Source organism: Pinus tabuliformis, chromosome 3_1, assembly GCF_031772625.1.
Source record: "Pinus tabuliformis cultivar Carrire ecotype Pingquan chromosome 3_1, CPIR1, whole genome shotgun sequence".
Lineage (NCBI taxonomy): Eukaryota > Viridiplantae > Streptophyta > Pinopsida > Pinales > Pinaceae > Pinus > Pinus tabuliformis.
In genome coordinates, this window is record NC_142301.1 from 36,467,148 (window position 1) to 36,491,603 (window position 24,456).

The window sequence follows — 24,456 nt, forward strand, 5'->3', positions numbered from 1 at the left end:
GGGATTGAGAGTGAAAGGTAGTTTTTTGGCGGAGATCTAGGGTTTAGATATAGAACAAACACCAAATCTTGATTTTAAACCTTTAAACACTTTGGGAGTGACTTGAGGAGGAAGAAAAACACATTCCTTAGCTGCTACTTACTTGTTTTGAGGTTGAATGCACTTTGCAGGAGCTGAGGAGGTGACTGGAGCCTTCTTGGACAAACGCTTAGCGCCAATGCAGAGTGCGCAACACCTTAGGCAAGCGCGCAACGCCTTAAGGGAATGCGCAACGCCATCGCCAGAAGAGAACACGTAGCGCCTGCTTTGTTCTATTGATTTTGCCCTGAACTGTGAAAAGGTTTTCTTGGGGTTTGCTCAATCAGTGGTAAGAGGCAAATGAGGCTAAGTTTGAAGCCAAGAAGTCCTTTATAGCTGAGTGAATTTGATCTTTTGACTTTTAAACCCACTTTCTAATGTTTCATTTCACGTTTTTTGACCTCTTTGCTAATTTCCTTTCTGACTTTTTCCTTTGCAGGTGGATGATGTTGGAGTGTTGGCAACCTTTACTTTTATTTTGCTTTGGATGATATTGGCAATAGACTTTGAGTAAACAGCTAGGAATAATGACTTATTACATATGATAAACATAAAATTACATAAATAAATAAAATTATTACATCTCTCTTTTTGAAATAAAATTACAATATGGAATAAAACTTTTGCTTTTAGAATGAAAATTAGAGCTCTGGCAACCATAGTTACATGTTTGCAAATCCTTTTTGAATGAAAAAGGATATAATTTCTTTCACTCTCATGCTCTTGCTCGCCTTATGTAGTGAAATGGTGTTTTATTGGAACTTGAAAAAAAAAATGAAACTTAGAGACCTAATGAAAACCTTGAGTGAGGACACTTCATGTAGACTTGACTGACATAAGACATGATGAAATGATCTTTTAAAATGAATGTATGCTCAGTAAGACACAGGAAGGTGGGCCAACAAATATTGATTTTTTGAGGGAGAGTGGGATTTTGACTTGGGCTACCATCAATGAGTAAATTTTTGCATGAGGAACTAGGTGGAATGATAAAAAATTTCAACATGGGACACTAATATGATATAAAAGAGGAGTTTTGATCACTGATGGAAGTATGCAAATACTGACTCTAACAGTGCTAAAGGCCAAATCTATGCCCAAACCTGCAAACAACTCCTTTCAAAACTTGGAAGTGAACTTTGCATCCTTGTCTGACACAATCTTCTTCAGAACACCATGCAATATAACCACATCTCTGATGAATACGTGTGCTACATTGCTAGCTGAGAATGTAGGCTTCACTGGAATAAAATGTGCAACCTTTGTCAACCTGTCCACAACAACCATGATGGAATCATGTTGTTTCACTGTCTTAGGCAACCTTGTGATGAAGTCCATGGAAATGACTTCCCATTTCCACTCTGGAATCGCAATCGGCTGTAGCAGTCCACCTAGGTGTTTACACTCTGCTTTCACTCGCTAACAATCAAAACATCTAGCCACAAACTCTGCTACATCCCTCTTCAACTTCGGCCAATAATAAAATTTCTTCACTACAGTTAATGTCTTCTGATAACTTGGGTGACTTGAATAAGGTTTCGCGTGAAACTCCCTCAAGGTAACCTTCTTGAGCTTGCTGTTATCCGGTACATATATCCTATCTCGGAACCTAACCAACTCGTTTTTTGTAAGACAATAATCCATACCTTGTGCACCTGCACCTGTACCTGTACTACCACTTGTACATGTACCACTATCTAGACCTATACCTGCACTTGTACCTATACCAACATCCTACTGTAACCTATGAACAATCTCCATATACCTGACATCCTACTGACTTTCCTGCAAGATCCTATCATGTAAGTCTGTCCCATATGAGCTCATAGGTTCCTAGTGATTTACTTGTACCTGTCTGCTAAGAGAATCTTCCACCCTATTCTCTTTACCTTTAATGTACCTGATCTCGAAATCAAACTTGTTGATCATGGCCAACCATCTACCCTACCTGGCATTCATATTCGGCTAGTCAAACAAATACCTCAACCCTATATGATCACTCATAAGTACAAACTTTCTTCCAAGAAGATAATGTGTCCACTTCTTCAATGCATGTATGATCACTGCTAACTCCAAATCATGTGTCGAGTAGTTTTGCTCGTGCTCGTTTATTTTCTAGGACTCATAACATACCACTTGTCTATCCTACATAAGGACTCCACCAAGTCCTCTCTTGCAAGAAACTTTGCATACCACAAATTATTTGTCCAGATCTACAATCTGTAGCACTGGTGCATGTGTCAACAATTGCTTAAGTTGCTCAAATCTAGCCTCACACTTCTCATTCCATTCAAACTTCTTACCTTTCCTTTGCAATGATGTGATAGGATAAGCAATCTGCAAGAAGTTCCTGATGAACCTCCTATAGTAGCCTGCCAAATCCATGAAATATCTCACCTCATCCACACTCTTAGGAGCTACCCACACCATGATGGCCTTTATATTCTCTGGATCTACTGCAATGCTCTCCTTGGAGACAACATGCCCCAAGTAGTGTACCTTAGTCTGAAATAAACTACACTTTCTAAGCTTAGCATACAACTGATGCTCTCTCAACAACCTCAACACTGCTGCTAAATGTTCGGCATGTTCTTCCTGATTTTTAGAATATACTAGTTTATCATCAATGAACACAATAACAAACTTATCCAAATATGGATGCAACACACTATTCGTCAAGCACATGAATGTAGCTGGAGCATTAGTTAAGCTAGATGGAACAACAACAAACTCATAATGCCCATACCTAGTTTGGAACACAATCTTGTAATTTTCCTCCTCTTTGATGCGTACCTGATGGTATTAGGATCTCAAGTCGATCTTCGAGAACACTGCTGCTCCCTTTAGCTGATTGAATAAGTCATAAATCCTCAGCAAAGGGTACCTGTTCTTGATAGGCACTTTGTGCAACTGCCTGTAATCAATGCATAATCTGAGTGTTCCATCTTTCTTCTTTACGAACAATACTGGTGCACCCCATGGTGATACACTTGGCCTAATGTATCCCTTGTCTAACATTTCCTTCAGCTGCAATTTTAACTAAACTAACTCAAGTGTGCTCATCCTATAAGGTGCTTTTGATGTTGGATATGCCCCTTGGCACTAGATCAATAGAAAAGTCTACCTCCATGTGAGGTGGCAACTCTGTAATTTCCTCAGGAAATACATCCTTGAACTGCTGTAAAACTGGGTACCTACTCAACACATCTATATCCTCAACTTCCTTACCCTTATCACTAGAAATGTGTACTGCAAATAACTTGCACCCTTTCCTGTGACTACACTTTGCTTGCATAATTGTCACCATCCTAACTGATGTAGCTTTCTTCTTACCCTGTAAGACTCTTGGTTCTCCATTGTCATCAACACACTCAATGGATTTATCATAACAGTCTACCTTGGTAAGATACAACCAATCCATCCCAACAACATATTGTATGAACCCAACGGTAATATATTCAATGGGCTATGATAGGCATACCATTCAAATTAAATGCACAAGCTCTTACCCAACGATGAACTCGTTTCTTTGTACCTGTAGCCAACTGTACTAACCAGGACTCTGCATGAAATTCCTTACTCAAACCACACTTTTCCACCAAGTTAGGACTAACATAGCTATAATTAGATCTAGGTCCAATCAAAATAGAAATAAATTGATCACAAACCTTACCGTCCATCTCAATGATAAATGCCTCATGATTTGCCTATTTGTTATCCAATACTGCATAGATACGTGGAATACTCTAACCAACATACCCACCAGTCTCTGCCCCCTGCGTACTGTATATCTGAGGTCTACCACCCTAATTCTGTAGACAATCTCTCCTACTATTGTCCTTACCACAAATCCAACACTCTATAGGCTTCCAACCTGTCTCCTTGTTCTGTTCTCCTGATCGGAATCCTTGTCCTCTATCTAATGCATTGAAATTCTTAGGTGGTGCAACATTCTCCTTATTACATGTATCCTGAAGCCGTTCTCTCTTTCTGTCCCATTTGCCTTTATTCTTTGCATTACCTCTCCAGTTTGGCTTAATCTCGGTTCTATGCTTCGATTGTTCATAGTAATGCCTTAGCTTCCAAATGGCCTCCTCCAATGATCTAGGCTCATCGAACTCAATTCTATCTTTAAATGCAACCAATAACCCACTAATGAACTTCTAAATCTTTGCTTTTTCCTCTGTGAGACAAGGCACATACCTCATTAACTCCAAGAACTTGCTAGTGTACTCATCATCTGTCATGGAATCCATCTTTAGCTCATAAAATTCTTTTTCTCTGTCATCAAAGTATCTCTCTAATAAGTACTTCTTCCTGAATAGCTGCTCAAACTCACTCCAAGTCAAATCCTCCTCATGAATACATTTGACATTCTTCACATCTTCCCACTAAATGTCTGCTTTACCTTTGAGGTTGAATGTAACCACTCTAGCTTTCATGTTCTTTGAATAGTCACGCAATCTCAATATTTTTCGCATGCTAGGAAACCATGCCTCTGCATCCTGTGGTTTCTTCATCTCTCCATCAAATGTTGGTGGTTTTGCTTTCTTAAACTCATCTGGTAAATATCCCCTATCACTCCTCCTATAAGGATGATACCGATGACAATCATGGTGCTTATTTGAATCAAAACTAGAGTCATACTCGTATCTATCCCTTCTCCTATCCGAAGTGTCCAACAATCTGCCATCTCTGACTGTGTCATCTCTATCTAATATGTGACCACCATGTGACCGACTACCATATGTCCCATTAGTTTGATCTGACGTAGTCCCTGTCGCTGCAAATCTGACAAACTCTGAAGTATTTCTGCATTTACCTCTACTTGTTTCTCCTGTCCCTGTATGATTATGTCATTATCTGCCTTACAACTCCTTATTTCTTCCTTTAAGCTTCTCAGTGTATGATCAGATATTGATCCAAGACTTTAATGAAAGCTAAAATTTCAAAGTGTTCAAAAGAGTGTTGAACCTGAATGACCGGATAGATCTCGTCTTCTTGATTCCGGCGCCGTGAATGGTTCGAAAAACCGACATCGTATGTAGGAGTTATCGCAATTTGAAAAAGTCCAGTAAACTGAAATTTCCAAGAATAAATTGAATTTTGGGAAATATTAAAAAAAGAATATTCCCTAGAATATTCCCCAAAATATTCCTTTTGGTTGAACAATCATGTGCTGACACATGGCAATCCCGGAGGTTGCCACGTGGCCCTGGAATGGTATTGTAAAATTTTGTTGGGTTCGACAAAATCAAACCTGTGACCTTCAGCAAGCTAAACCAGCATGCTACCAACTCCAATCTACATTGTTTCTTAACAACTTAAGATTAAATGTTATATTTAAGTTTTAACGAGCAAAAGTTTGGGGGTTAGGACCTCTAGCGGTCTTACCCACCAGCGGTCCCATAAGAAACATTCACATGTTCGCCGATTGGAACAAACCACACGCGATTTGCATGTTAACTCGATCACCAAAACCGCCAGCATTATCCCCTAACTGCCGGATTAACCCATCACATGTGCGCCAGCAGTTACGATCACCTCGAACGGTTAGTTTGGTGAAGCGGAGAAATTTAGGGGATATGCCAATTTTAACTGGAGTTAAGTGCTAGTTTGCCAAAATTACGTTGAAAAATGTGCAACAAGAAATGTTAAATTTAGAATGTGCTAAAAATAGACCTGCTAAAGATAGCATGTCTAAAAATAGCAGTTTGGCTAGTGAGGTCATTGGCCACATTGGGTGAGAGGTGAAACTGCTAAAAATAGAAAGTTCTAAAAATAGCATTTCTGGGTCCCTTCCTATTTATAACAGTCCCTGGTCTATCTATAGGAAGTAAAAATGAATTTGGTCTTAACAACAATTTAAAATATTAATTAACTAGCATTTGCACCAGATGTTGCAAAGGAAACGCCGTAAGGCATAAAATGCGGAAATTCATTATCCATGCAGTGTGTGCGTTATGTCAATGACCTAAATATCAACATATCTATTCACTTTTTCTAAATGTTGTAAACAACCAGAATTATAGAAATATTCTTAAATGTGTACCAATATTTATAGGCACACTCCCTATACCTTAAGATTTTTGGCTGCAGCTTCAGCATTGGAAGTCTTGAGATTTACCAAAGCTTCAATTCTTGCTTCTTCTGGCTGATGTTTGGAATTTACAGAAAACTTGAATGCTCACAAATTTTGCTGTGAGAATTATAGATAACAAATTCTAGCAATCTATTAATTTAGAAAAATCTTTGTCAGAGATAAAGGTCTTATCGTAAATAAACATGTTTATGAATACATAGCATTGTAGGCTAGAGCTCATTTCAACTTTAAAAACTGGAAATTGAAACTAGAAAAAGAAAAAGGAGAAAACATAAAAGAAATTTCACAGAATTGCAATACAATCTTTTAAATGCATTAACACTTAGCTAATGATATGTTCTTTAAGAAACAAATAGGTAAGTTCAATGTATCAAAACAAACCCAAATTGCAGACAAACAAAATAACAATCGAAATTTTCAAAAACGATCATAATGATTTTAGTCTAACTCTAAACTCCAACTGAGCTCCTATTAAACTAATTGTAAATTCTTGTAATCTATTAGCCCAGCAAAGACTAACAATAACTTGGTATCTGACCAAATCAGTGAACCCAAACCAAAACTGAGCACCTAATATGTAAGGAAACAGTTAGACCATCATAAGCACAAACATAATAAAGTCCTAATATAATAGCTTGCTGCTAAGTTGTAATAACTGTAGATAACAGAGCATCTAGATAAAATATGGTTCATACCATTCAAAAAGTTATGATAGAAAGCTCCTCTATAATGAGGAAATAAAAATGTTTTTGATTAATATAGAGCAATTTAAATAAAAATTATTGAAAAGCCCACAAGTATTGGAAAACTCCAGATCATTAAAAACCTATAGAAGTATGTTAGGGTTAGATTAGTGTTAGGTAATGCCCAAGATTTCTAGACTCTTTTCTTTTGTCTTGTTTTCATGTTTTGTTGCAGATAGATATGTGTTAGAGGCATTATAGTATATTCACATTCTCTCATATGTTTGTTAATGCTTTTGATTCATTTATCTCAGCTTCAAATGAAAATGGTACATAACTCATAATACATAATATATATGAATTGGATGATGATGCACAGAATTTATATAAATAAACTGTAAATTTCATTCAAAGTCTAGTTGCTTTGTACAATAAGCTATAACTCATTTTCTTATCATTTCTCTTCGGGTTTGAAACTTATTGGAAGAAAACTAAGTTACATTATTGTCCACATATAATCTCTTATTGTCATTCTAGTGACTAGAGTGCTAGAGATACTATCCACTCTGAACCAGCCACATACTCGAGTAAGACTTCTACAAACCCTACCATTTCAGATCCTTCTCTGAATCATCCACTCTAGGCATGTGATCTTCCAGGGCATATAAGGCCACACCAGTGCTGTAGACCCGTTATCTCTAGACCTGAAAGATCCAATCAATAGCATAATCTAGAATAGACAATATCTCACACTGCACTCACATATCTCTGTAGTGGTTGTTGTAGATTTTAAAGAAAGATATTGAAGTGAGATTGAGTCCACATGATGGATTAAAGGCTGAGGGTGGGATTCTCAATATCTGGAGAAGTCGATCACTAGTCAATGATCAACTGGACCTTGTATCCATGTGTTCTTTGTGGCATGGTTTTGGGTTTCTCTGGTATTTGGTTCCTTCGTCTGTGGTAGGACATGGTTGCTTTTAAGTATCATTTGCTCTTTGTTTTCAGATTTTGCAGTCCAAAGTTGGATTGGGTAATGTTGGAGAATGTATAATATTATTTTATTGATGTTACTTTTGAATAATTAATATTATTATTGACAAGCATGTTCTTCATGCTTTGTATTGGTCAAAAGAAAAATATAGAAAGGCATGTTCATCGTGACCCTTTCAAAGGAATAAAATTGAATTTTGTTAAGTGTCCTTTACCTTGCCAAGTGGCCAAGTAGGCCCTCCTAACCCTCATGTTGGCTCAGCTTAAGTGGCACCCTTTCGCATGGCTTGGAGACTATACATATAGCCCTCTCGCATTCCTCATTTGATACATCTCACACACATATATTTCTGATCTCAGAGGCCGAAATCAGAAGTAAAACATATCTCTGATCTGCCCTTGCTCAAGGAGACTTGCAAGGTCAAGTAGAAGGCAAAGCCTGAGGCATAATTCTTTGGGGTATTGTGGCTCCTTCTTATGGAAGTAAGTGTGAAGTCTGAGTGAAATAATGAGAAGTGGAACCATGTGAAGTTTGAGGCTTTTATTTTGAAATATAGTGCTAAGGTCTGTGGCATAATCTGAGGCTGAGGTAGAAGGAAAAGTTCGGCTTTTGGAGAGCTGAAGCAGACCTCCTTTATGGACAGATTTGGAAGCATTTTCTCTTGGTATGCTCGAGGGTTGAGTTGGCACTTGGAGGTTGGTTATCTTAGCTACATTACTGGTTGGTTTGTATATGACTTGATGTCTTGTTGACTTGATTCCATAATGAAAGGATTGTTGGGTTTCTCCCCTTGGAGTGCTGTTTTCCTGTGTAATTTCTTGTGTGGCTGTCTCTTCATGTTTTTCTATTGTACTTCTCTGTATAATTGTTTTATGTTGCATAATAAATAAGAGAAAATATCAACCTGAGTATAAAATCATAACAAACAATTATCGAGTTAAGAGAACTACAAAAAATTCAATAGGTAAGCTGTCCTGTGGCAAATTGAATTGATTTAAGTGAAGGTCCTCTTCTCAGCAGGTAACACAATATCTGTTGGGGAGATCTAGAAAAGAAAGGTGGGACACGATCATTTGGGTCAGTGTATTCTTTGCGAGTCCTCAGACCTTTGAAGAGCCCAGATAATAAATAATCACCAAGTTGAGATACGCAAGTAGCCCTTTCATACTTCAACAGCAGACTGGCTATTCTTCTATGTGCAAATAGAAAAGTCACGAAGAGATTTCTGGGAAATTGACATGTCAAAGTAAGCAAATAGAAATGCTTCATACATAAACAAAACCAATTCTATATACGAATATATAGAAATGCTTCCACAGTCATGCATATGTAGGCATTTTTGCATATGTATACGGCGTCATCTACCGAGGCAGTAGATTTGCCCAGACAGCCACAATGGCTGGAATCTGGCAATTTTTTTTTTCAAAAAGTCTCTGAGTAGGAGTGTTTGAATCCTATTTTTAGTGGCGAAAATAGATTCAGCACTATCAAAAACTCCTCAGCACCCAAAATCTCAAAGTTTGATAATTGTAACCTGGATTTACAAAACTTCCCGCCAGATTATATCAAAATCTTACCAAAATTTCCATAATTTTCTGGGCAAATTTGAAAACTAACTAACTAGACTACAACTATATATACTATATATACAAAATAAATTCCATATATCCACATACATATAGAAACTTATATATACAAAATTACATACCTATGTACATTTCTGTGTATGACTTCTGTATATATTCTTATATTAAATCACTTTCTGCATATGCATTTATATGAAACGACATGAAGCTTCTATATATGTGTCAAACACCTCTATATACGAGTGGAAGTGCATGAGTGTTTTTTTACATATCCATGAAAAACTACTTATATGTGCATACACATATATGGGAGTGCTTTTTACATGTGCGGAGGAAACAATTTCTATGTGATTCATTATATATCCATGTATGGAAACACTGTACATATACCCTTCTATATATGTGGAGATAAATCCTACTTAAATACACATACACTTGCAAGTTACAATAAAGAGTGGAGCAAACTCATAAACTAAATTACTCTTTACATCAATCACAGAACCTAAATTAGTCTTTACATCAATCACAGATGTGGTTGCTTCAAAGTTTGTGCCGCCTCATCCACGGGTGGAACTATATTCTTCCAAAACCAATGCTTTCTCCATTGAAAAATCATTTCTTCGATGGGTACACCCTTAGTTACACCCTTAGTTTCACCTAGCTATCGTAGAAACCCCTGGAGGTCTCTCATGTCCAAAATCTGCAAAAATCACTAGTATCAGATCTCAGTACATATATAAAAAAATTAAAAGCTTCAAAAACTTTAAAAACTAGTTTTTACCTGAATCAGTCCATTGTGCACTTGGTGGAAGTGGAAGATCGGGATCTCCTCAGAAATTAACATATCCGTGCTCTCCCCTCTAGTGCGAGAACTAGAAAACTGAATATGTTGTCCCTTTCTAGAAAAACCAGTAATGAAATAAATGTCTACAACATTTATTTTGAGTTCTTGGTCCCCAATCATGAATAGTTGGTGATCCACATCCCACCAACTAATAAAATGTTGTAATAACTCTACCTGGATCCTAATCCTAGGAATTCAGAAGAATTTTAGTAAACCATAGTCTTGAAGGGAAGCAATGCAATTTGGGTCCTGCGTTGCTTGATGGTCTTTGGCTCCATGTCTTGCTTCTTTCCATTTGGTTGCTAGTTTTGGTTGATTAACCTATAAAACATCCATCAAACAACATTTCATGAGTTTCTATGGAAACAAATCTAGAAATAAATCATTAAACATGGAGGATTTTCCAAAAAATTCATAACTTTGCGCCAGTGCGATTGTCTATATATTTTTCTGCGCTGCCACAGTTGGTAGCAGGGTGAACAGCATAGGTCCTGATCATACAATTATAAGCGAAACATGTATAATACATAATCTCCTCTACGTTGATCATTAATTTACAGAAGCAGAAACATTCACAGGTACACATAGAAGCATCAATCAAGCTCATTAACACAGTATGTATCTGGGGGAAATCATCTCGCTAAAAACCCCACACTATCTGTATATTATATTGATTGAATCATGTAACAATACATAGTACAATACTCCTCACAAGTACTCAGTACTATCTCCACATGCTACACACAATACAGCTTAGATCTGATCTCCAAATCTATTCCACTTCTTGCCTGCCTCTCCAGCTTAATACCTGCTCAAGAACTGATGAGAATGGCTTACCAAACTTGTATTTGACCTGCAAATAATCACTCACACTCTGTTGGACGTGAGCACAAACTACAATTCTTGATATTGGCCAATTCATTGTCATACTAAATCCCTCTGATTGTGAAAATCATCATGCACAACTATAGTCACACTCATAGCAATCTGATCCTCTAACACATGTCCCTGCTGAACTGAACATGCACTGACATGCAATTGAGTTAACTGATGTATTCTATAGTTGCATTATGAGTTAATAACTTGTGAATTAATTAATAACTAATTCACCCAACTCATCTCTAGTCTATTGATCAGTTAGACTAAATACAACTAGTTTAACAAAGTTAAACTGAACACAACTCCATCAACTGCACCTCCAGTCCACTAAACTCAACTCACTTGAGTTCTAACTGAAGTCTTGCATGCAAATATTAGTCATCCCATAGGTAACCACATATTTCCCTCTCGGATCTGCATGTACCACATCCGTAGCTCATCCTGAAGTGCTCAAAGAGAATAAGATCAAGTTTATAGTCCAAATATTATTATGAGACAATAATATTTGACTTTTCTATTTTTGACAGCCAGTCTAAAAATAGACTTTGATCACTCACACTGTGATCACCCACACTGTGGTCACCCACACTGTGATCACCCACACTGTGATCACTCACACTGTGATCACCCACACTGTGGTCATCCACACTGTGATCATCCACACTGTGATCAAAAATAGAACTTGTGCCATAATTTGCCTGCGGGCCCACTTAGTGAAGGCGACTCTTTTCACTAAGATCCATCATCTTGTTGCATTCTCAACAAGCATTTCTTGTTGCACACTTTTCAACAGGTTTCTCCCTCTCTTTGCATTTTTAAACATAACCTAGGAAAGTGTGCATTAGTTTGTTAAGTTTATTGCTAGACCCACTCATTGGGCTAAAGAGATTGCCTCTATTTGCAAATGGGATTTATCTTCACAACACTCAGGGATTGGACACCTAGAGGTGTTGGGTTTCTCCTAGAGGTGCTATGGCACCTGAGGAAGTCAGCAAGGCCCTGTTGTTTCAACTCCATTTCCTTAAGGGCATCTAGGAGGTTGAGTCATATCATAGTAGCCATTCATCTCATGTTTACCCCGAGTAAGCCGATGAAAGTGGGTAGTTGTGAGAGGATGTATGTTACAATCTTTATGCATATGGTGAATTTAAAATTTAAAATCAGATATATATATATATATATATATATATATATATCGTCCCCAACTTGTCGTCCCTTGGAAAATTTGTGGGTGTGTTATAGCCACACCGAAAAATTGTCCCCTCGTCCTTGTTATCCCCAAAGGAAGTGCAACATAGCTATAGTAAGTTGAATGGTATCATTCAACTAATTTAATTCCATGTCATATGAGACCAACAAAGTTATAAATTACTCTAATTACCTGATTAATAAAACCATTTAGCATACCTAAAAAGTATTAAAAAAATGATACAAGATAACTCACTAAAAGTCTATACTGGCAATTTCCCCTATAAGGTGCAAAGATACACCTAACAAATATGCAACCAAATGTCAACTAACAAGAAACCAAATATGAACTAACATGCCCATTAACATGTTGAAATACTAACTTCTCTTACAAAAATATATAAATTAAATTATTCCAACAAACTTCAGTTAAAAATAAATAAAAAGTAAAAATGTAAATATCATAATCAATGGTGAATACAACATTCAAACTTCAACGCAAAACACAATGACAAGTGAAAACTCAAATATCACAAACTTCATCACAAAAGAAAATGACAAGTGAAAACTCAGATATCATACTCATTTATGAAAGCAAAATAGTTTTGCATTAGTAATATCATCTTTAATGAAGTCTCCCAGCCACAAATACAAAGAACAACCCTTATATGTTTTGTAAAGTACCTTGGGTTAAAAAAAAACGATGGTCCAAAACTCACGTTAACATAAAACTTCATGCATAAGTCATAACACTTTCAAATATATAAAGGGGCAAGATATAACCACTGTTGGACAATTGTTTCATTTTATTGGGAAACACACATATCTAAACTTTAAAAATATTTTCATATGGTTACCTTATATCTATCCGTGAGCATAGTTCATTTACCACTAGACAATGTATTGACGAAGACAAGCCTAGAACTATCGAACCCTTCCCCAGAACATCCCAAGTTTTTTTCATCTTCGTTATGGCTCATGTTGATGAAGAGCTTCTCACTTGCATTGTCGTTGTTGTTCCTAAAGGGACTCCCAAGTATGCAGCTAAGGTGGACATGTGGTTGTGGGGCACTTCAAGTGGCGATATTGATAACATTGACATCTCTTCTAGTGGATCGAAAGCTGAGGTGGGCATGTGATTGCATGCATTTTAAGTGGCGATATTGACTACATTCTCATCTCTTACATCGGATCGACAAGTAGTTTAGTGCATGAAATATGTAAAATGAAATCACAAGGCATAGAACCCCGTCAGCAGCGATAACGCGTCCCCTAGGGAGTAAAAAGCTTGATGACAACAATTATCCCTTTATTGACTGCAAAGGCATGAAAGATTCACCTATAAATCTTTTAAAAAGAAAATCTCTATGCAATATATATTTATAAATAAATTTATCAAATTATATACATTTCATCATTACCATTCATTATCATCATCATAACCAATCCATATAAAGAAATTGTTTTTTCTTAAAAAAATTTAATTTTTAATATTAATTTTTTCATATATTTAAATTTTAATATCAAATATAAAAATAAAACTTTATTCTAAAATAAAACTCGTTGAAACAAAAAGTTAAATGAACAATGATATTCTTCATAAAATAAAACTTTGGAATCCCTCTCTTGCACCCTTTTTAAGTTATGAATTATATGATTTGAAATTTAACTAAAAAATAAAATTTCGTTGAATGAACCCCCAATGTATTTTATCAAAATTTATATTTTATAAGGGAAAGAAAATTTACATAGAATCTTTTTACTAAAATAAATAGATAAGGTGTTGAGAGTGTCATCCCCACACTAGATGGTAACACATCTCTGTTACTTTCTAGTGGATGGTTCTAGGTATACACATTCATCCATGCTTTTTAACTTGTCCATAGTATTGCTACATCAGTGAAGGGCGGGTTTTGTGACCAGGGATGCCTTAAAAAAGTGGAGTATGGGACAAGGGATGGCGTAAAAGCCATAGGAATTACATGACAAGTGACAGTTTAAAAGCTGTGAAATATTAAATTCTTTTTCATATTATCCATGGAATGAGTTTTGGGGGGAAATTCTTGTGTATGTAGTTAGCACAATTTTATATTGATGAAATGTTTTTAAATGTTTTTTACTGCTTAATTTATTTGGGTCAAGTTAGTTGACATTATAACTTAATTTTGACATTATAATTTAATTTTTAAGTTGGTATCAACCATTCTTACAATCACTCAATTTTATAGACTTAACAAGATTTGAGGCATGTTATTTGGAGTTTTTATTTTTTTAATTTAACTAAATTTTACAGACTTAACAAGAATTAACTTAATTTTAAGCTAATATCAACAATCAATTAATTTTATAGACTTAACAAGATTTGAGGCATGTTATTTGGAGTTTTTATCTTTTTAACTTAACTAAATTTTACAAACTTACCCAGAATTGAGACATATTATTTGGAATTTTTATCTTTCTCATTTAATTCAGCAAGAATTAAGACATCTTTACTTTTTATTTTTATTATAACATACCAACATGCCACTTTACATAAACAGAAACTTTATCATAAAATATCAACATGTCATTTTATAGAAATAGAAACTGTGCAAAAAATGGAGGCACATTAATGGGACTACTGTAAAGCAATTCCAAACACCAAAAGTAAATTTTTCTTATTCACTCAAATTAAACACATGTGATACTTCTTACAAAATTTTGATTCATTAAAAGAAGAGGTTTTATGAAATCCTGTTTGGTGAGGACTTTAGAATTGAACTGGATACTGGGAGGGTTAGGGTATGTTTAGCACTGTTTACAGGTTGAAGATTTATTTCGTTCAATGCAAAACGGTAACTCAGGGAAGTTTAGGGAGTCTGACCTGCTTTCTCCATAGTTGTTGCATATGTGTTGCACAGTGATGCAAAATATTTACATGCTGAAATAGTTAATACAATGGTGTTGCACAGCCATACAGAATATGGAGATGGAGAAATAACTCACATCAATTGCATAATTCCACCAACCAATTCACAGATGTCACTGTAAGCATCCTAGTTGAAGTAAAGTGATTGAATTCGCTTTAAGCATCATAGTTGGAATAAAGTGATTGAACTATTTTAGTCGAAATGAAGTGGTTGAACTATTTTGTTTGAACCTTAAGTTACAACTGCTTCTTCTTATGATTGAACTATTTTGTTTGAACCTTAATTTACAACTGTTTCTTCTTAGTTTTGGATAATAAACAGAGACTATGGTAATCCTGTGGTGGTCTTCCACTTTCTTCTTAGTTTTGGATAATAAACCGAGACTATGGTAATCCTGTGGTGGTCTCTCTGGTGGAAGGATCTTCTCTGTGGTTACAAATTTAAATCTATTAAAAACCAAATAAAGAGTTACTAATCTTGTGGCATAAGCATTTCTTCTAGATCACAAATCTAAAAAAGATCACAGCTGAAATAGCATCCATTTTCTGTGTTGAAAAATATGGTACAGTTGGCTATACAGCGCATCAACTCTCCAGCAGTTCCAGAAGGAAATTAGATTATAAGAAAATTTACAAGCTCCTCCACTACACAACATGAGGAAGTGCCAATACATTAGATTAGCTGAAGGAGAAAAGCCTTGATGACATAGTCTCGGAACAGGAATGCTGGTAATTCTGCACTGTTGCAGCTATAAAATCATAGATAGATCGTCAATTACATCGGTTAAGAAATAACATGGAAATGTAAATTAAAGAAACATACACAACTAGAATAGTATATTCGCAGAACAAAAGCTAAATTAAAAGAACAGAGGTCTAGCTTCAGCAGACATGAAAGACCAAGCTATTTTTACAACAGACTATCGGTACGAGCAGGCAATCTGCTGAAGAAATTGAGAGGAGCAGAAGGAAGCCCGTGGCGGAACCTCGGATGGCGCAGGAGATACAGAACAAAAACCACTGCAGTTTGGAAGGGCGTGGTATAGAGAACTGTGGCAGCTATCAAGCAAAATATGACAAATATGGTAGTCGCCCGTGGATCGCTCCACCTCAGAAGATTTTGAAGCCTTTCTACTTCAGTAGCCATATCCCCCGCCATGGTCTATATTCGCCCAGCAAACTCCCGGATTCGATCGTATCACATTCTCACAACGTTAGAGGCTTTGCTAGTGGGGAATGTGTCGAATTCTTCACCGATTTCGTCAGGATGAACCAGTCCGGCCTGGAAGAGGCTTGTGTCCATATCGAGTGAGTGCCGTGGACGGAAACGAAATTGCCATAAGCCAATCAGGAACATGCAGAGGAAGACGGTAGGAAGAATTAGCTCTGGGTACCAGATGAGAATCAAGAAGAGGATGTGCACCAGGACGGTGGTTGCAGGGTTTTTCCAGAGGCATATATCGTTAAACGATCGCCCTACCGCTGTGAGAGGAGCCAGGATATTCATTATGCGGAAGAATTCCGCCTTACTGCGGCGCATGCTCCACATATGTGAATCCACATCCATGATATACTCCACCACTTCTCTCCTAAGAGGAGGCTCGGCTCGGCTCAGCTGCATTGCCACTATCCACATTGCCTGGTATGTCAAATGGTCAAACTGCCTTAGAGAAAGGGGACAAAGATAATGCATCTTCGACAGCAATGTCTGTGTATAAATCAGCATCATGTTCATCAGAGACGAACAGGAGAAACGAAAAGCCACCTACCGTTGTGAGAGGAGCCAGGATATTCATTATGCGGAAGAATTCCGCCTTACTGCGGCGCATGCTCCACATATGTGAATCCACATCCATGATATACTCCACCACTTCTCTCCTCAGAGGAGGCTCGGCTCGGCTCAGCTGCATTGCCACTATCCGCATTGCCTGGTATGTCAAATGGTCAAACTGCCTTAGAGAAAGGGGACAAAGATAATGCATCTTCGGCAGCAATGTCTGTGTATAAATCAGCATCATGTTCATCAGAGACGAACAGGAGAAACGAAAAGCCACCTACCGCTGTGAGAGGAGCCAAGATATTCATTATGCGGAAGAATTCCGCCTTACTGCGGCGCATGCTCCACATATGTGAATCCACATCCATGATATACTCCACCACTTCTCTCCTCAGAGGAGGCTCGACTCGGCTCAGCTGCATTGCCACTATCCGCATTGCCTGGTATGTCAAATGGTCAAACTGCCTTAGAGAAAGGGGACAAAGATAATGCATCTTCGGCAGCAATGTCTGTGTATAAATCAGCATCATGTTCATCAGAGACGAACAGGAGAAACGAAAAGCCAGATGAAGCTCGCCCACCTTCAGGACTCCTGAGGGATTAAACCTCAACAGAGGATAGGCATGCGTGTATACGCGATCTGTTTCGAGAGTCGAAAGGCGAATTCGAACCTTACCGATCCCGGCATCTTTCACGGATGCTGAAGACTTTTCGTCTCCTTGAAGATGGCAATCGTCAAAAACACAAACAGTGATTACTGTACAGGGATCATAAACTTCCCAGGTATATTCCACATTCCATTTTGGACTCAAGGTATCAATCATAGTCCTGGTACGAACCCATTTCTGTCCATATTTTGCAACGCAGTAAGCATCCATTCTGTGTCGTCCATCTTTGCACTTCGTAGGAAGCAAGTTCTGAGCGCGCAAGATCTCAACCTGCAAAATACCAATGTTAGGCTTCCAGAGACGCTCGTCGGTCGGCCTCACATTGCCACTGTAATGAATAGGGTCGTCCAGCACATGATAGCCCCCATCTAAAGACAATCTCAAATAAATTCTACTCGCGGACTCCACTTCTTTCTTCTTCGACTTTCCCTCCCCCGGAGCAACAACAGGGTTGTCAAGTCTGAACCATCGAGGATTCACAGGCTTATCATCCAGTCGTTTCTCTATGTTATTCACAGGAATCGTTACTCTCCCAAGAATTTCATCCCTCCTCTACATCAAACGTTGATATCCACGCGTCATGACTGGTTCGATAACGGTTTTCTTAATGTTTTAAAATATTTCCTATTAAATTGGACGGCTGATTTTATTTCAATCGTCTAACAAAAGATCCGACGACTACCATTAAGACAGAAAGGCATCTGGGGGAGTTCATCTCAGAGGGAAACGCCTTACGGCGTAATTAATCTCCATGAGTTAATTAGTTAAGGAAAAACAAACTTGAAGTCTATGTGAGGACATGCAACAATTTATCTATTAATTGGTGAATTTATCCATCAGTTAAAGAGATAAGGATGAGTTGTAATTAGTTGGCTCAGTTAACTGAGTGAAGTCCAGTTAGATTAATTTAACAAGTTATTAAATTAATGAGATTCAGTTTGTTAATGCTTGCATGCATGTAACAATTGGCATTTTCAGATAACTGAATATTATAGCTTAAGTAACTCATGCATGTCAGTTTAGACAAAGACCCAGTTGAGATCAGAGAAGGGACAATGTACTATCAGTTGGATGAATATTTTTCCTATAAAGGAAGCTCATCCATGATGAGGATTCATCTCCTTCAGGTTTGTGTAGTTAGATCAGAGGTTAGTGAGTGTGTGAAGAGGCCAATTCACACAGGTGGCAGCACTGGACCTCAAGGAAATTGCACAAGGAAATAGGAGGCTTGGAGGGCAGAGGAGAAGGTTTGTGAGAAGCCTTTGACTGTCTATGAGTAGTAGAGGGATTGTACTGAGAGCTGGATAGCTTCCGAGCTAAGGCTTTGTGTAATCCGAACTATATTTCCACTTGTATGATAATACAAAGATGGGGTTTTAGGCATGTGCTTTCCCTGGGTGAATTCTTCTGTGTTATGTGTGATTGATTCCTTCTTATCAGTTATATGTGTTCTCATTGATGTTGCTCATGGTTGATTAAGCTTCCGCTAAATTGTTTGTAGAAGTAGATCAAGTGTTTTGCTTTAGTACATTGCATTACTAGGTGATCTATAGGTGGAAAATTTCTACATGGTATCAGAGCTAGCTGATTTGTAGAAAAAGTTCTACATGGTATCAGAGCTAGCTGATTTGTAGAAAAATTCTACAAAATTCTACAAATTAGTGGAGGATCTCTAAGAGAAAATTCCTAAAGGCACTCTAGGAGCAGTTTTCGACCTAAGAGAGAGAAAACAAGAGGCTAGATAGGCTAATTGAAGCCTTTTGAAGCCAATGGAACAGTCCAGAGAAGCTGAAGAAACCATCTTCAAGGAGATTTTCATCCAGGGAGATTTTGGAGCTCAGGGCCACCAGGGGTTGGAGGTAGTTGCAAGAGCTACCAGTATTCGTTCTCAGCGAACCAACAGTCGTTCCTGACTGTAATGAGCCTTCTGAATCCATTGCAAGGGTTTACAGAAGCATCTGAAGACTTCTAAAGGCCGAGATGCTACATGGAATTTTCAGGCAGCCTAGTGCCAACCATGGAGGAAGGCCTAGATTGGGGATGCAGTGCTCATTTTGAGAAAATGAACAGTCTATTGTTGATGTTTGATATGTGTTGGAGATAGTAGAAGAGGTTTCAGAGACAGTTGAAGAATTCTGAAGGAGTTAGTGCCATCAAGAAGCTTAGGGAAGCTCAATGCACCGATTGAAGGAATCAAGTCTAAGGGATCTTAGATCTATTTGTAGAGTGATGACAACCATGATAGGGATATAGATGGTTTTCTAAGCCCATTGGTTAAGTTAAGTAACCTTTGGAGTTGAGTGTGGAACTTGTAAAAGAAATGTTGCCATAATCCCAAAGTGCCAAGTCAAGATGACAAAAGCTCAAGGAGACGTAGCCCACGATATTCGGGTGAACTCCTAGATTAAATTTGTTGTTATGTGTTGATGTTTCTTTTCTCGATTATATGGTTGTTATGTGTATTTAATAATAATAGAAATAAATCAACTTAAATCACTTAAAAAATTAAAAACAAACAAAGACATACACATGTTTCAAGTACTTAATTTCGCAATTGTCAACATAAGCTAGATCATAATATTGTTAAGCTTTGGAGTGGGAGGTTCTTGTAAGTATAACAAGATGTTAAACCCTCATTTCAGATCAGGTGGTATCAGAGCAGGATGCTTGATTGACATAGTAAAAGATTGCTTGTTGACTTGTAAGGTGTTTAAACAATACAAAGAATTCTATTGTTTGATTGTTTGTAAACTGACTATTGTTTGAGTTTGCAAAGGTGGAGGGAAAGCTACTGAAAAGCTAAGTCCAGGAGAGGACAAGAAGGAATAAGGGTTGAAGGCATTCTCCTTAGCCAAAGGACCTTAAGGCAACCCTTGAAGCACAAGAGGGTTTGTTTACAAAAGGCTGCTTGAATAAGAATTTGATTCTGCTACGATCTAGTTCAGAAATTTGTCATTAGTTCTTTGAAAGCTTTGTGAATTTTGTTGAAGTTCTTTTGTTCATTTTTATGATGACAACTTCTACAAGTGAGTTTTCCAAATCCTACTCTTTCACAAGATTCTTTGATGAAGACATGAAGTGAGACTTGTTCATTATGATGGATATGGTGAGAGAAATGTATGAGGATGAAAGGAAGAGCATCAGACTTCGAGAGCAGTTGAATTCCATGGAGGAAGATAAGAAGTTGCTTTCTGAAAAGTTGCAAGAAATGGAGAGACAACTTCATATTGCAAATATGAACCTGGAAAGGATGCATGAATTGGAGACACAACTCCTTGTTGCCAAAGAAGCCTTAGTCAAGTATCAGCTTGAAGAAGAGGTAAACAATCCTAGTTTTTCTTCAATTTCCTCTAAGAATGTTTATGTTGGCTCTTTTGAAAAACATACAAGAGGCATAGGGTCCAAGTTGATGTCAAAAATGGGCTATGAAGGAAAAGGATTGGGCAAACAACAAAGGGCATCGTTGAGCCAACAATGGTTGAGGAAAGGCCTAAGTATTTGGGTCTTGGCTATGGACAATCTTATGGAGAAAGTTCCAAAGCAACCATGAAGACAATTGAAACAGTTCCTAGAAGGAGTTTCATTTCAGGGTCCCTACCTCAAGTTTGTAAAGATTGTATTATTGGGGAATGCAATAGTTTGAAACATACTTTGCAGGAAGAAGGTGTTCATAAGAATGCACTTGAACCAGAAAGTTGTGAAACCTCTAAAACCATTGAAGAGATTGATGGTGTTCCAGAGGGAGCTACTTCTTCATTTGATTCACCTCCTCATGAAGGTAATAAAGGTGAAAAAGAAAAGTATAAATCTGATTTCAATCACACTTCTTTTGATTATGTTAAGCATGATAAATTTCCACATAAGCATTGGAAAAGAATTGCATGTTCCTTTTATGGTTTGGTTAACCATAGTGTTTCTAGATGTTGGAAGAGAATGGCCACATACAGGAAACTTTTGAAGAAAAGAAGGCAAGAAACCAAAGGTCCATTGGACAAGGTAAATTATTTTGTCAAGAAGATGAACATGTGTTGTACTTATTACCATAAGCAAGGACATATTGTTGAAAGTTGTTGGACTTTGAATCCAACAATGCTTCCATGAAATTTGAAGAAAGTGGAGAAAGAGTATGGCAAGAATGGAAAGGAAGTTTCCATAATTGATGTGTTTCAGGATGATCCACATGTTGATATCGATGTGCAGTTAAAGGAAGCACCTTTGGTGTGGATTGGTAAGAAATGGTTAGAGTTCTTATCTAATTAATTTACATGTCTTTTGATGTGAAAAGAAATGTGTCACATCTATTTGCATTTCTTTGCTAATGGAATGCAAGTTGCGGGATGGAAAAGTTGAGTATGTAGACTCACTTTATTGCAGCAAAATTATCTTCATTTCAGCTTTGAAAGTACATGTACATGTGATCGAGGATCTTGTACTTATGATTGTACTTAAGAGAAAGTTGAAGAATCGAATACATGCATGAGGATGGAATGTATGAACACAGGGATGTTAATGATTTCCTTGTATTTGAACATGTATGTAATTGACTTGATGGAAAGATATCGACCATCATATTGTTTTGTTTAAACATGCATGTAATGTCATGTCGACTTGGAAGAGTTGATTTGGTCTCCAAGATTGTAAAAGGGAGATAATGATGAAGTGTTTCATCTTTGTAAAAGAATCGTTAAAGTTATTTTTGTACATGCTTGACTTGAAGGGTCAAATGTTTGAAAAGGCATGATTTTAGTCGACTTGATCATTTGTACACAAGATGTAAAGACATGATGATGATTCACATGATGTGAAATTTGTTTCTTTTGATGGAGCAAGAATTTATGTCATTAAGTTATTTTCTTCTTCTGACATTGTCTGCTGAAGGAGATTTTCAACAACAAAGGTTGCCATGGAAGTGGCTTGGAAGCAATGTTTAGCTACCTTCTGTAAATTCTGAATGAGTTCAAGGAAGACATTTCTTAACAGGAGGAAAAGCACATCTAGGAAGGGAAGTGTCGACTACCTTCGAGTTTTGGTTCAAAGGCTGAAAGAAGAGGGTGTTGTACTCTCATCTACTGTTCAGATCAGCATATCAGTCTTTTGGGGTCCAAAAGATTCCTAATGGGGAGGAGTGATCAAATATTGATCCAGGACTTTATTGAAAGATCAAATTTCAAAGTGTTCAAAATAGTGTTGAACCTAAACGACCAAATAGATCTCATCTTCCTGATTCTGGCACCGTGAACGGTTCGAAAAACCGACACCATATGAAGGAGTTATCGCAATTTGAAAAAGTCCAGTAAACTGCAATTTCCAAGAATAAATTGATTTTTGGGAAATATTAAAAAAATAAATTCCATGGAATATTCCCCAAAATATTCCTTTTGGATGACCAATCAGGTGCTGACACGTGGCAAGCCCGGAGGCCGCCACGTGGCCCTGGAATGGTATTGTAAATTTTTGTTGGGTCCGACGGAATTGAACCTGTGACCTCCGACAAGCTAAACCAACACGCTACCAACTCCACTCTACATTGTTTCTTAACAACTTAAGGTTAAATGTTATATTTAATTTTTAACGGGCGAAATTTTGGGGGTTAGGACCGCCAACAGTCTTACCCGCCAGCGGTCCCATAAGAACCATTCACATGTTCGCTGATTGAAACGAACTACACGCAGTTTGCGTGTTAACCCAACCGCCAGAACCGCTAGCATTATCCCCTAACCGCCAGATTAACCCATCACATGTGGGCCAACAGTTATGGTCACCTCCAACAGTTAGTTTGGCGGAGTGGAAAAATTTAGGGGATATGCCAATTTTAATTGGAGTTAAGTGCCAGTTTGCCAAAATTAGTGGAGGATCTCTAGGGGAAATTGCCTAAAGGCACTCTAGGAGCAGTTTTCGACCTAAGGGAGAGAAAAGAAGAGGCTAGATATGCTAATTGAAGCCTTTTGAAGCCAATGGAACAGTCCAGAGAAGCTGAAGAAGCCATCTTCAAGGAGATTTTCATCCAGGGAGATTTTGGAGCTCAGGGCCACCAGGGTTTGGAGGCAGTTGTAGGAATTACCAGTATTCGTTCTCAGTGAACCAATAGTCACTCCTGACTGTAATGAGCCTTCTAAATCCATTGGAAGGATTTACAGAAGCATCTGAAGACTTCTAAAGGCCGAGATGCTACAGGGAAGTTTTAGGTAGCCTAGTGCCAACAGTGGAGGAAGGCCTAGATTGGGGGTGCAGTGCTCATTTTGAGCAAATGAACAGTCTATTGTTGATGTTTGATATGTGCTGGAGATAGTAGAAGAGGTTTCAAAGATAGTTGAAGAATTATGAAGGAGTTAGTGCCATCAAGAAGCTCAGGGAAGCTCAGTGCACCGATTGAAGGAATCAAGTCTAAGGGATCTTAGATTTGTTTGTAGAGTGATGACAACCATGACAGGGATATAGGTGGTTTTCTAAGCCCATTGGTTTAGTTCATTAACCTTTGGAGTTGAGTGTGGAACTTGTAAAAGAAACTTTGCCATAATCCCAAAGAGCCAAGTCAAGATGACAAAATCTCAAGGAGACGTAGACCACAATATTCGGGTGAACTCCTAGATTAAATTTGCTATTATGTGTTGATGTTTATTGTTGCATTATATGGCTGTTATGTGTGTTTAATATCAACAGAAACAAATCAAATTAAAGCACTTAAATAGTTAAAAACAAATAAAGACATACACCTGTTTCAAGTACTTAATTCCGCAATTGTCAACAT

The 24,456-nt window shown here is 37.5% G+C and overlaps 1 pseudogene; it reads right to left on the minus strand.

Moving 5' to 3' along the window:
- Positions 1 to 15,909: 15,909 nt before the first annotated feature.
- On the minus strand, positions 15,910 to 23,416 carry LOC149185649 (FT-interacting protein 3-like; annotated as a pseudogene).
- Between the last annotated feature and the right edge of the window lie 1,040 nt (positions 23,417 to 24,456).